This window comes from Ornithorhynchus anatinus, chromosome 2 (assembly GCF_004115215.2).
Source record: "Ornithorhynchus anatinus isolate Pmale09 chromosome 2, mOrnAna1.pri.v4, whole genome shotgun sequence".
Taxonomy (NCBI): domain Eukaryota; kingdom Metazoa; phylum Chordata; class Mammalia; order Monotremata; family Ornithorhynchidae; genus Ornithorhynchus; species Ornithorhynchus anatinus.
In genome coordinates this window covers 44,838,723-44,851,059 of record NC_041729.1, presented here as the reverse complement: position 1 = coordinate 44,851,059, position 12,337 = coordinate 44,838,723, and the positions used below count along the sequence as shown (strand labels likewise).

The 12,337-nt window shown below is 46.9% G+C and overlaps 1 protein-coding gene across 2 annotated transcripts in view; it reads right to left on the bottom strand.

Annotated features, from left to right (window-relative positions):
- Positions 1-11,930, bottom strand: part of TECPR1 (tectonin beta-propeller repeat containing 1) — a 57,460-nt gene extending 45,530 nt beyond the window's left edge. For both annotated transcript variants that reach the window (XM_029056349.1, XM_039911090.1), the window contains exon 1: positions 11,845-11,930. The gene's annotated coding sequence lies outside the window, so the exon portion shown is untranslated. The remainder of the gene's footprint in view (positions 1-11,844) is intronic.
- Between the last annotated feature and the right edge of the window lie 407 nt (positions 11,931-12,337).

The following is a 12,337-nucleotide window of genomic DNA, read 5'->3' as shown; positions in this document are numbered from 1 at the left end:
TAAATAGAATCAAGGTGATGTACATTCATTAACAAAATAAATAGGGTAAAAATATATACAATTGAGTGGTCGAGCACAGTGCTGAGGGGAGGGGGGGAGCAGAGGGAAAGGGGGAAAAAGAGGGCTTAGCTGAGGGGAGGTGAAGGGGGAGTAGAGGGAGAGCACAGGGAAAAGGGGAAGCTCAGTCTGGGAAGGCCTCTTGGAGGAGTGAGCTCTAAGTAGGGTTTTGAAGAGGGGAAGAGAATTAGTTTGGCAGAGGTGAGGAGGGAGGACATTCCAGGACCACAGGAGGACGTGGCCCAGGGGTCGACGGTGGGATAGGCGAGATCGGGGGACGGTGAGGAGGTGGGCGGCAGAGGAGCGGAGCATGCGGGGTGGGGAGTAGAAAGAGAGAAGGGAGGAGAGGTAGGAGGGGGCAAGGTGATGGAGAGCCTTGAAACCTAGAGTGAGAAGTTTTTGTTTCGTGCGGAGGTCGACAGGAAACCACCGGAGGTTTTTAAGAAGGGGAGTGACATACACAGAGCGTTTCTGCAGGAAGATGAGCCAGGCAGCAGAATGAAGAATAGACTGAAGCGGGGAGAGACAGGAGGAAGGGAGATCAGAGAGAAGGCTGACAATAATCCAGCCGGGATATTACGAGAGCCTGTAACAGTAAGATAGCCGTTTGGGTGGAGAGGAAAGGGTGGATCTTGGCGATATTATAAAGGTGACTAGCAGGTTTTGGTGATGGATTGGATGTGTGGGGTGAATGAGAGAGCCGAGTCAAAGATGACACCGAGGTTGCGGGCTTGAGAGACAGGAAGGATAGTCATACCATCCACAGTGACAGAGAAGTCAGGAAGAGGACAGGGCTTGGGAGGGAAGATAAGTTATTTCAAAGGGTTCATATTCTAGTGTGGCCTGAGATGAGACAAGTGGCGAAGGGAAGAGCTGAACAAAGGCCCCCAAAACAGTTTGATGCCCACACCAACATTATTTCCAAATATGCTAAGTGGCTGTGTCTCCTGCATCAAAATAAATAACTACTGAATAAATAAGTAGCTTCTCCACTTGCTTTTGCCTAGCAGTAGCTACTTCTATGAAAACCTCTATATCCTTAAGCTGGAAGAGAAGAGACTATTGGTACAGTACAGTGTATGTGGACATTTCAGTTATTTGACTACAAGGATAATGAAGGAAATACAGACTCAGGCAATATAAGCACCTTGCATGTGTAAACTGAACCTTACACTGAAAATTTCCCCTAAGCAGGAGGGAATTCTGGACATGGGCATGTCACTCCCCTTCTTAAAAACCTCCAGTGGTTGCCTATCAACCTCCGCACAAAACAAAACTTCTCCCTCTAGGCTTCAAGGCTCTCCATCACCTTGCCCCCTCCTACTTCTCCTCCCTTCTCTCTTTCTACTCCCCACCCCGCACGCTCCGCTCCTCTGCCGCCTACCTCCTCACCGTCCCCCGTTCTCGCCTATCCCGCCGTCAACCCCTGGGCCACGTCCTCCCCCTGTCCTGGAATGTCCTCCCTCCTCACCTCTGCCAAACTAATTCTCTTCCCCTCTTCAAAACCCTACTTAGAGCTAACCTCCTCCAAGAGGCCTTCCCAGACTGAGCTCCCCTTTTCCCTCTGCTCCCTCTACCCCCTCCACCTCTCCGCAGCTAAACCCTCTTCTCCCCTCTTTCCCTCTGCTCCTTCCCCTCTCCGGTCCCATCCTCTCAGCACTATACTCGTCCACTCAACTGTATATATCTTCATTACCCTATTTATTTTGTTAATGAGATATACATCACCTTGATTCTGTTTATTTGCTATTGTTTTAATGAGATGTTCTTCCCCTTGATTCTATTTATTGCTATTGTTCTTGTCTGTCTCCCCCGATTAGACTGTAAGCCCATCAAAAGGCAGGGACTGTCTCTATCTGTTGCCGATTTGTACATTCCAAGTGCTTAGTATAGTGCTCTGCACATAGTAAGCACTCAATAAATAGTATTGAATGAACTAAGAATACTGTATGAAGCACTTTGGAGAGTACTGTGTAAGAGTTGGTAGGTCACATTCCCTGCCCACAGTGAATTTATGCCCTCTCTTCTGCCTGAAAATTTCTCCCCTCTCAACATCTGGCAGACTCCTGTTCTCCCCATCTTCAAGGTCTTTTTGACATTACAACTCTATACTGCTTCCTCCTTCCTTTAGTTTTAGTGTCTGCCTCTCCCACTAGATTGTGAACTTGAGCTCAGAGATCAAGACCTCTCTACTTGGATGTCTTCTTAAACTTAATATGTCTAATACAGAACTCCTTACCTTCCTACCCAAACACTGTCCTTCCCTGGACTTTCCCATCACTCTAGACAGCACCACTGTCCTTTTGGTCTCACAAGCCCATAACCTTGGCATTACCCTTGACTCCTCTCTCTCTTCAACCCAAGGATTCAATCCATCACTAAATCTTGTTGGTTCGATCTTTACAATTATAGCTAAAAATCCATCCTTCCCTCTCCATCCAAACTGCTACCATGTTAATCCACACACTCATCCTATCCCTCCTTGATTACTGCATCCTTGCTGACCTCCCTGCCTTCTGTCTTTCCTCACTCCAGTCCATACCACATTCTGCTGCTTGGATCGTTTTTCTAAATGAAAAGTTTAGGTCATGTTTCCCCACTCCTCAAGAACCTTCCAATGGTTGCTCATGCATCTTCGCATCGAACAGAAACTCCTTACCATCGGCTTTAAAGCACTCAATCATCCCTCTCCTACCTCACTTCTCTCCTACTACAGTCCAGTCTACACACTTCGCTCCTCTAATGCTAAGCTTCTCACTGTACCTCGATTTGGTCTCTCTTTCCACTAGCCTCCTGCCCACATCCTGCCTCTGGCCTGGAACACCCTCCTCCATATCTTACTATCACTCTTCCCACCTTCAAAGCCTTACTGAACGCACATCTCCGAGACACCTTCCCTGACTTTGCCCTCATTTCCTCTCTCCCAATCCCTTCTGCGCCGCCCTTGCATTTGGACCCTTTATTCACCTCTCCCCCATCCTCACAACACTTATGTACATATTTGTAATTTATTTATATTAATGTCTGTGAATTTGTTGAAGGCAGGGAACATGTCTACTAACTCTGTTATATTGTATTCTCCCAAGCACTTAGTAGAGTGTTCCGCACACAGTCAGCACTCAATAAATATGACTAACTTCATTGTGCCTTAGTCACTTCATCTGTAAACTGGAGATTAAGGTTGTGAGCCCCTCGTGGGACCTGGACTGTGTCCAACCTGATTACGTTGCACCTAATCTCAATGCTTAGTACAGTGCTGGGCACATAGTAAGGTATTTAAGAAATGATATTAAAAAAAGTGGGGTCGCAGGAAGCAGAGACAGTGTTACTGCGTGTTGGGTCCTGAAAGATTCCTTGAATTTATACAGCACTTTTACTTTCCAAAGCATTTTCTTATTAGTTCTCCTGGCCACACCATTTCTAGGAGAGAGGAGGAAAGGCAAAAATAGAGACGACACAGAACAGAGGGGAAGGGAGAAAAAAAGAACCCCAAGACAATTTAAAAGAATATTTTAAGGTCCTTAGTTTGTTTCTAAATCTATAGTAATTCAGAAAATGAAAGTGCACACACACACACACACAAAAGCAACATTATTAAAAATGTCCATGTCAGCCTCAAACCCACTGTGAAGTCAATAGATATTCCAACAACACTTTATCCAATTTTAATATATTAGCAAAGCTTTTTGTTTCATATGCTAATGCTGAAAGGGAAAAAAACCATTTATATTATAATGAACTTCTCACCTGATAATGAAACCAGACCTTGCGAAGCAGCAAGGCCTAGTGGTTACAGCATGAGCTTGGGAATCAGAAGGACCTGGGTTCTAATCCCAGGTCTGGCACTTGTCTGCTGTTTGACATTGGGCAAATCACTTAACTTCTCTGTGCCTCAGTCACCTCACCCGTAAAATGGGGATTGAGACTGTGAGCCCCATGTGGGACATGTCCAAACCGATGACCTTAGTACAGTGCCTGGCCACATAGTAAGTGCTTAACAAATACCATAATTATTATTATTATTACCACCTCGTATCTACCCCAGTGTTCAGTAAAGTGCTTGGCACATAGTAAGCACTTTAATACCATAATTAACTAAACAATGAATTTCCTACTGAATTGGACTGTCGAGACAAATGAGAACAAAGGGGAAAGACCAGGATTGCTTGATTCGTAGTTATTAAAGTTAAGAATTTTTCAGGAGATGACTGCCAGGGTCAAGACATAAATGCTTACATATACTCTTATCTACTGAGTGTTTGTCATCTTATGTGAACCATCTTCCCAAGTGGACCGTAAACTCTTTGAGGGCAGGGACCCTCTTAAAACAATCTCCAAGGGCTCCTTCCCCTCTGCCTTCAAACATGCCCATGTCTCCCCCATCCTAAAAAAACCCGCTCTTGACCCCACTTCCCCCTCCAGTTATCGTCCTATCTCCCTACTACCCTTCCTTTCCAAAATCCTAGAACGAGTCGTCTACAATCGATGCCTAGAATTCCTTAACTCCCATTCTCTCCTAGACCCCCTCCAATCTGGCTTCCGTCCCCTCCACTCTACCGAGACTGCTCTCTCTAAGGTCACCCATGACCTCCTTCTTGCCAAATCCAATGGCTCCTACTCCATTCTGATCCTCCTTGACCTCTCTGCTGCCTTTGACACTGTCGACCATCCCCTCCTCCTCCATACCTTATCTCACCTCGGCTTCACGGACTCTGTCCTCTCCTGGTTCTCCTCTTACCTCTCTGGCCGGTCATTCTCGGTCTCCTTCGCTGGAGCCTCCTCCTCCTCCCATCCTTTAACTGTTGGAGTTCCTCAAGGGTCAGTTCTTGGCCCTCTTCCGTTCTCCATTTACACTCACTCCCTCGGTGAACTCATCCGCTCTCACGGCTTTGACTACCATCTCTACGCAGATGACACGCAGATCTACATCTCCGCCCCTGTCCTCTCCCCCTCCCTTCAGGCTCGCATCTCCTCCTGCCTCCGGGACGTCTCCACCTGGATGTCGGCCCGCCACCTAAAACTCAACATGAGCAAGACTGAGCTCCTCATCTTCCCTCCCAAACCTGGTCCTCTCCCAGACTTCTCTATCACCGTGGATGGCACGACCATCCTTCCCGTCTCTCAGGCCCGCAATCTCGGTGTCATCCTTGACTCGTCCCTCTCGTTCACCCCACACATCATATCCGTTACCAAGACCTGCCGGTTTCACCTCTACAATATCGCCAAGATCCGCCCTTTCCTCTCCACCCAAACGGCTACCTTACTATTACGGGCTCTCGTTATATCCCGGCTAGACTACTGTGTCAGCCTTCTCTCTGACCTCCCTTCCTCCTCTCTCGCCCCGCTCCGGTCTATTCTTCACTCCGCTGCCCGGCTCATCTTCCTGCAGAAACGATCTCATGATGATGTTGGTATTTGTTAAGCGCTTACTATGTGCCGAGCACTGTTCTAAGCGCTGGGGTAGACACAGGGGAATCAGGTTGTCCCACGTGGGGCTCACAGTCTTATTCCCCATTTTACAGATGAGGTAACTGAGGCACCGAGAAGTTAAGTGACTTGCCCAAAGTCACACAGCTGACATGTGGCCGAGCAGGGATTCGAACCCATGACCTCTGACTCCAAAGCCCGTGCTCTTTCCACTGAGCCACGCTGCTTCTCTAACTATAGACATATACATATATACATAAGTGCTGTGGGAGGGGGGAAGAGCAAAGGGAGCGAGTCAAGATGATGTAGAAGGAGGGGGAGCTGAGGAAAAAGGGATTTAGTTTGGGAAGGCCTCTTGGAGGTGTACCTTCAGTAGGGTTTTGAAGGGGGGAAGAGTGATTGGCAGATTTGAGGAGGGAGGGAGTTCCAGGCCAGAGGTAGGACGTGGGCCAGGAGTCAGCAGCAAGACAAGCGAGATTGAGGCAAAGTAAGAAGGTTAGCACCAGAGGAGCAAAGTGTGCAGGCTGGAATGTAGGAGAGAAGGGAGGTGAGGTAAGAAGGAGCAAGGTGAAGAGCTTTGAAGCCAATAGTGAGGAGTTTTTGTTTTATATGGAGGTTGATAGGCAACCACTGGAGATTTTTGAGGAAGGGGGTGACATGCCCTGAACGTTTCTGTAGAAAGATAATCTGGGCAGCGGAGTCAAGTATGGACTGAAGTGGAGAGAGGCAGGAGTTTGGGAGGTCAGAAAGGAGGTTGATTCAGTAATACAATCGGGATAGGATGAGTCATTGTACTAACATGCCAAATTGTCCTTGGGTCTTTGAGAATGAAGACGCCAGTGTTTAGGGGAACCCTCAGGAGATGGCTGAATTGTCCTTGGGTCTTTGGGAGTAAAGAAGCCAGTGATCAGGCAGAAACAGCCTGGGTTGGTATGAAGGTAGGAGAAAGCAGGCAGGTGGGTTGGTGTGACGGCAGGCATCCTTGTGACTAGAACGGTGTCTGAACTGATAATCTTGTACCTACCTCAGCACTTAGCACATATAAAGTACTTAATAAGTACTAAAAAAAACCCCAAAACCCCACACCACACCAAACCAAGCAAATTCTTTCTCTCATCCCCAAGGACCCCAAAGTTCAGCACTTTATTTATCCAGGCTAGAATTAGACACAGCCTTAGGTTTGTATGTTTGATCTATTTCTGGTATTTCTTTTTTCTGATGCTCAAGAAAAGCCAGGCAAGGATGCCCATTGTCTAGAGAGGAAAGATGTTGGGCAGCTAAGAAAACTCTCATGGGTATCAGGCAATGATAGTTCCACTACATTTCATTATGGAAGTATTGCCTTGCCAATAAATATTTGATTGGCAGAATGAACTCCCCTCCCTCCCATGTGGTAATGATAAATACCTAGTCTGTAATTGCAAATTGTCTTAACTAGAATAAGCAGGCATTTTAGTGGTAAGTCCTGTGGGGTTTTGGGGTTTTTTTAGTACTTGGGCATGTCACTCCCCTTCTTAAACAACTCCAGTGGTTGCCTATCGACCTCCGCTCCAAACAAAAACTCCTCACTCTAGGCTTCGAGGCTCTCCATCACCTTGCCCCTTCCTACCTCTCCTCCCTTCTCTCTTTCTACCACCCACCCCGCACGCTCCGCTCCTCCGCCGCCCACCTCCTCACCGTCCCTCGGTCTCGCCCATCCCGCCGTCGACCCCCGGGTCACGTCCTCCCGCGGTCCTGGAACGCCCTCCCTCCTCACCTCCGCCAAACTGATTCTCTTTCCCTCTTCAAAACCTTACTTAAAAATCACCTCCTCCAAGAGGCGTTCCCAGACTGAGCTCCTCTTCCCCCTCTACTCCCTCTGCCATCCCCCCTTTACCTCTCCGCAGCTAAAGCCTCATTTTCCCCTTTTCCCTCTGCTCCTCCACCTCTCCCTTCCCATCCCCACAGCACTGTACTCATCCGCTCAACTGTATATATTTTCGTTACCCTATTTATTTTGTTAATGAATTGTACATCGCCTTGATTCTATTTAGTTGCCATTGTTTTTACGAGATGTTCTTCCCCTTGACGCTGTTTATTGCCATTGTTCTTGTCTGTCCGTCTCCCCCGATTAGACTGTAAGCCCGTCAAACGGCAGGGACCGTCTCTATCTGTTGCCGACTTGTTCATCCCAAGCGCTTAGTACAGTGCTCTGCACATAGTAAGCGCTCAATAAATACTATTGAATGAATGAATGAAAACGCTATACAATCCCTTAGTGCCACTTCATTCAAAACTTTGCACATAGAAGGCCCTTAAAAATCCTGTTATTAATGAGCCCCACCATCCCCTGACTCATTTTTTCCCAGTGGGTTTGTGGAAGTAGGAACCCTATAAATCTTCTGGCTTTCATCTGAAGTTTTAGGGATCATTTGCAGTTAATAGGTCCCCAGATTCAGTGTGAACAGTTACGGCAGCTTTTGTAAGCGCCTATTGCAAAATTAATTACATGTAATAACATGCCCTTGTCCTTCCAATCATACCCTGAGGGCCAAACATAAGCATTGTAATAACCACATGCATTCTAACTGATCCTTCCAAGGGGAAAAAGATGCAGGAATTCTAGGACAAAGTGGGGAATAAAACTACACAGGAGACCCCGTAAAAGATACTAGAACTTGGTTGCACTGAAGCTGCCTTCTAACAAGGATGCTTAAAAAAAAGCCTAAATACTTTACATAGAATCTTATCCAAATATTTACCAACTCCCAGGAACCTCTTGCACTCAATCATATTTTTTGAGCACTTCCTATGTGCAGAGCACTGTACTAAGTGCTTGGGAGAGTACAATAAAACAGAATTAGCAGGCTATGTTCCCCACCCATAACAAATTTACAGACTACAGGATTCTTCAGAGGATAAGGTATAGGCACTACTAAGAAAATGCTGCCAATTTTCAAGGCTTGCAAGACCTGCATTAAAAGCAAATGCAGAATGCAAACACCCGAGTGCTAAATTTGAAGGACAAGGGAGAAATAGGGGGCAGCCTTAAAACCAATCGTAGACTTTGCATTAAGATGTGATGACTTGTTTCCTAAATTTAAAAAAACAAAGGAGGGACTGGAGGGAGCTTAAAAAGTAAACTTCTACTCCCAACATGCACAATGTAACGCTGCCTTGTTATCAAGCCCTCCTTGCACGAAAGGCATTCATTCAATAGTATTTATTGAGCGCTATGTGCAGAGCACTGTACTAAGCACTTGGAATATACAATTCAGCAACAGATAGAGACAATCCCTGCCCAAAGACAGGCTCACAGTCTTAACGGCAGGTACTCTACTGTTATCTCGGAAGGGGAGGCTACTGAAGAACCCAATTTCAAGCACTGTCACAATCATCTTGTGTGGAGAGCTTCATACCATTCCCTCCTCCACCATCCCCCGACCATCTGCCCATTCTAAATTCCTCTGCAAAAAAGGAAGGATTTTGGCGTGTGACCCGGCTGTTGGTCGTGACTGAGTAGGAATGATGTTTCTCTTTATTCCAAGCAGATCACACACATCACCTTTAAATACCAGGCCTGCAGTAGCCTGGCTCCCGAGCCCGCAGTGACCCTTGCCTGCGGGACCAGGGGAAGAGAGATATGATAGAGGGAGTGCTGATTAAACAGTGTTCTGCACATAGTAAGTGCTCAATAAATACAACTGAATTAATTAGATTTCACTGAAGTGCCTGCAGCTGGTCCAGGGGGGAGGGCAGAGGGCAACCATTTTTCCAAGCAACTGGTCCACCAGGGATGAGGGGGAGAGGGGCAACCCTGAACCCCTGCAACTGGTTCGGGACAGGGTAAGGCAGTGGGGCAATCCTTTCTATCCATTTGTTCAATCGTATTTATTGAGCACTTACTGGATGCAGAGCACTGTACTAAGTGCTTGGGAAGAGTACAATATAAAAATAAACACAGTTCCTGCCCACCAAGAGCTGCAGCTGGTCCGGGGTGAGGAAGTAGGTCAACCCTGTTTCCCAGCAGCCAGTCCAGGGTCATGAGAGTGCAGGCTAACCGTTTTCATTCATTCATATTTATTGAGCGCTTATTGTGCAGAGCACTGTACTGAGCACTTAGGACACCACGATAAAACAATAAGCAGACCCACTCCTATCCACAACGAGCTGCTGCCGGCCCAGGGGTGAAAAAGCGGGGTAACCCTTTTCATTCATTCATTCGGTGGCATTTACTGGACGCTTACTTTGTGCAGAGCACTGTACTGACCGCTTCTGCTTACCCTCTAACTTGAGGAGCAGCGTGACTCAGTGGGAAGAGCCCGGGCTTGGGAGTCAGAGATCATGGGTTCGAATCCCAGCTCTGCCACTTGTCACCTGTGTGACTGCGGGCAAGTCACTTCACTTCTCTGGGCCTCAGTGACCTCATCTGTAAAATGGGGGTGAAGACTGTGAGCCCCAGGTGGGACAACCTGATCACACTGTATACCCCCCCAGCGCTTAGAACAGTGCTCTGCACATAGTAAGCCCTTAAATACCAACATCATCATTATTATTACTCCGGCGCTTAGAAGAGTTCTCGGCACATAGTAGGCGCTTAACAAATACCAACATTATTATTCATTCATTCAATAGTATTTATTGAGCTTTTACTATGTGCAGAGCACTGCACTAAGCGCTTGGAATGGACAAATCGGTAACAGATAGAGACAGTCCCTGCCCTTTGACGGGCTTACGGTCTAATCGGGGGAGACAGACAAACACAACAGGAATAAACAGAATCAAGATAGCAATAAACAGAATCAAGATAGCAATAAATAGAATCAAGATAGCAATAAATAGAATCAAGATAGCAATAAATAGAATCAAGATAGCAATAAATATTATTACTCCAGCGCTTAGAACAGTGCTCGGCACATAGCAAGCGCTTAACAAAGACCATCATTATTATTATTATTATTCCAGCGCTTACAACAGCGCTCTGCACATAGTAAGCACTTAAATACCAACATCATTATTATTACTCCAGAGCTTACAACAGTGCTCTGCACATAGTAAGTGCTTAACAAATACCAACATTATTATTACTCCAGCACTTAGAACAGTGCTCTGCATATAACAGGCGCTTAACAAATAACATTACTCCGGTGCTTATAACAGTGCTCTGCACATAGAAGGCGCTTAAATGCCAACATTATTATTATTACTCCAGCGCTTACAAGAGTGCTCTGCACATAATAGGCGCTTAACAAATACCAACATTATTATTACTCCAGTGCTTACAACAGTGTTCTGCACATAATAGGCGCTTAACAAATACCAACATTATTATTACTACTCCAGCGCTTACAAGAGTGCTCTGCACATAATAGGCGCTTAACAAATACAAACATCATTATACCAACATTATTATTATTACTCCAGAGCTTAAAACAGTGCTCTGCACATAGAAGGCGCTTAACAAATACCAACATCATTATTACTATTACTCCAGCGCTTAAAACAGTGCTCTGCACATAGAAGGCGCTTAACAAATACCAACATCATTATTATTATTACTCCAGCGCTTAAAACAGTGCTCTGCACATAGAAGGCGCTTAACAAATACCAACATCATTATTATTATTACTCCAGCGCTTAAAACAGTGCTCTGCACATAGAAGGCGCTTAACAAATACCAACATCATTATTATTATTACTCCAGAGCTTAAAACAGTGCTCTGCACATAGAAGGCGCTTAACAAATACCAACATCATTATTATTATTACTCCAGAGCTTAAAACAGTGCTCTGCACATAGAAGGCGCTTAACAAATACCAACATCATCATTATTATTACTCCAGCGCTTAAAACAGTGCTCTGCACATAGTAAGCGCTTAAATACCAACATTATTCCACCAGCGCTTAGAACAGTGCTCTGCACATAACAGGCGCTTAACAAATACCAACATCATTATTATTATTACTCCAGCGCTTAAAACAGTGCTCGGCACATAGTCGGCGCTTAACAAATACCAACATTCTTAGTATCATTAGGAGAATATAATGCAGCAATGATCAGCCACACTCCCCGTCCACCAGGAGCCGGTGGAGGGGTGGGAAAGCGGGGTGGCCTTTTTCCTTCATTCAGTCGCATTTAATTCATTCATTCAAGAGTATGTATTGAGCGCTTACTATGTGCAGAGCACTGGACTAAGCGCTTGGAATGGAGTGAGCGCTGATGGTGTGCAGAGCATTGTGCTAAGCGCTGGGGAAAGTACAATTCGGCCGGGGAGAGATCATCCCTGCCCAAGAAGCCGGTCCTGGAGGGGGGAGGGAGAGGAGCGGGGCTTTTCCCCTGCAGGGCCCTCGGCAGCCCCGGGGAAGGGGCAGGGACTCACCTGGGCCTGCGGCGGCAGGATCCACCGAGGCGTCAGCGGCGCCGCGGCCCGACCCCCGCGACCACGTCCCTCCGCCGACAGCTCCCTCCGCCGGCCGCCTCAGCCGGGCCCCGTTTCCTCGGCCGCGGCGGGACGCGCCCTCCGCCCTTGTGATTGGCCGGCGCCGCTCTGACGCGCCGCGGGAACGGAAGGCCATTGGTCCGTTCTCGGCGGCCTCACCGAGGCACGTTGAGAGGCCACGCGTCTCCCTTCGCCCCGCCCCCTCAGGGAGCGTCTTCCGAGGGGGGGAGGGGCGGGGCCTCATTTGGAAGGTTCTGGAGGGAAATGGTGGAGCGCATTCATTCATTCATTCATATTTATTGAACTCTTACTAAGCACTTAATAAATACCATTATTATTCACTCATTCAATAGCATTTATTGAGCGCTTCCTATGTGCAGAGCACTGGACTAAGCGCTTGGAATGGTCAAGTTGGCAACAGAGACAGTCCCTG